Here is a 1,959-nt window from a genome sequence, read left to right on the forward strand (position 1 = left end):
TCCTGCCTGGCTGGCGGCCGGGCCCATCCTGCCCGGGACTGCAGCTCTTCAGGAAGGTCTCCCTTTGGGCCCTGCCCTGCTGAGGGTTGGGGTGGCCTGGAGGGTCTCATGGGCCCTTGGAGGCAGGCTGGGGTTCCAGCCCTCAGCCGCCTGCCCGAGCCCTGGGACCCCATGTTGGCAGCAGGACCAGCCCCAGGGTTGCTCATCCAAGTTCCTGCCTGGGGGACCTAGTGGGGGTCCTGGGGACAGCCGGCAGCCAGCCTGTGCCCCACCAGCGCCTCCTCCTCCTCCTCCTCGGTCAGGAGGGACCTGAACCCGTGACCTGAGCGTGGGCCTGCTCCCTGCTCGCCTGAGGGCCCCGCCTGGCCGCTTGCCCTGGACAGCGCCTCACTCTGCCTGGCCTCGGCTTCAGCGAATGTCAGCAGCACGTCTGTCTGCGTGGCCAAAGCCCTGGGTACTGGACAAGGCCAGGCTGCGGCCCATTGGGCATCAGCTGGAAGCAGAGGCAGCCAGGAAGCAGCTCAGCGTGGCCAGAGCGGGGCTGGAGCCGCCAGAGCAGGTGGCTTCCCCTCTGCAGGAACCAGGAGCACCAGCGCCGTCATGGGGCAGGGCCGGGCGGGCCCACAGCTCATCCCGGGGGCTCTCCCATGGCCCCAATGGAGCCGGCCTCTGCTGCCAGCCTCGCCGTGCCAGCCTCACTGTGCCAGCGCTGCCTAGGCACGTGCGCTCTCTGATGTGTCATCAAACAAGCCCCCGGGAGCGCCGTGCTAATGGAGTCACAGATGTGTGTGGCGGGCGGTGCGGCTGCCCGTGCCAGGCTTGGCTGCGGCTCAGACTTGCTGGAGCTCTGCCCGGTGGGCAGCAGGGGGAGGGGCAGCAGGAACAGGTGAGGGCCGCCTACAGGGGTCCGTCACTCCCCAGGGCACCAGGCCAGGGCTGGCACCACTAGGGGATGTGGCCTTCCTGGGACTGGCGAATGCACACAAGGCCCGTCGCAATGAGGCATGTCAGGGCAGCAACCTGCTATCCCCATGTCCCCAGTGGGCATCTGACACGGGCTGGCAGAGAGCAGACGGTCCTGGGCCACAGCCCTGGCCTTGAAGAGCCCACAATCTCATGTCCATGCAAATGGCCGCCCCTGAGATAGGAGAGATCACAGGAACCGGGGCACGCTGGGAGACCGTAGGGCCTGAGGGGTGAGTGACCAGGCCCACTGTCTGGTATGGGCGGAGGTCACCAGGACCCACGGTCATTGCACACAAACCTTGCCCCACTGGGCCCAATTTGATGGCCTGGCAGTGGGCTGCCCGTGTCCCAGGATGTCACCTAGCCCCACTCCCTCCCCTTTCCTTCCTTCCTTGGTGAAGACGGTGAGCCAAGCCATGCCTCTCCACGGGGACCCGGGCGTGGCTCGCTGACTCCCCACCGACTCTGGAAATGTCCTCTGCAAGCCCGCGGGCTCTGGGGCCTCAGCCCAGTCCCCTGCTTCTCTCTGATCCTCTCAGAGCACGAGGCCCAAGGCCACTCAGCTGGTGGCCTGGGCTCGCCAAGAGCAGAGGGTGGGAGGACCCTGGTTCACACCCTGGTGGCCTCAGCCAGAGCCAGGAGACATCCCCCAGCTGCGCTTCCCTGAAGCTGCCTAGGAACGGGATTTCTGCCCCGGGGATGGAGGTGATGTTGGCAGTGCCCATCGTCCTGGTGCCCCTCGCTTGACCGCCACCCACCCTCATCCACACAGGCGTCTGGTGGCTGGGCTGGTGGGAGACGGTGTCCTGTCTCTCTCCAGCCGTGATTCGGGGAATTTGCTGTCAACGTGGACTGCCACCGGGGACTCGGGGCCCTGGCAGGAGAGGGAGGAGGGATGGGCAGATGGGACCTGGGCACGGCCTGCTGGCCCCCACAGATCCCCGTCCCCTGTAGGAGTCAGGACGCCAAACTTGGAGCCAGGTGACCCTCCCG

This window comes from Marmota marmota, unplaced genomic scaffold (assembly GCF_001458135.2).
Source record: "Marmota marmota marmota unplaced genomic scaffold, marMar, whole genome shotgun sequence".
In the NCBI taxonomy this organism is placed as follows: Eukaryota; Metazoa; Chordata; class Mammalia; order Rodentia; family Sciuridae; genus Marmota; species Marmota marmota.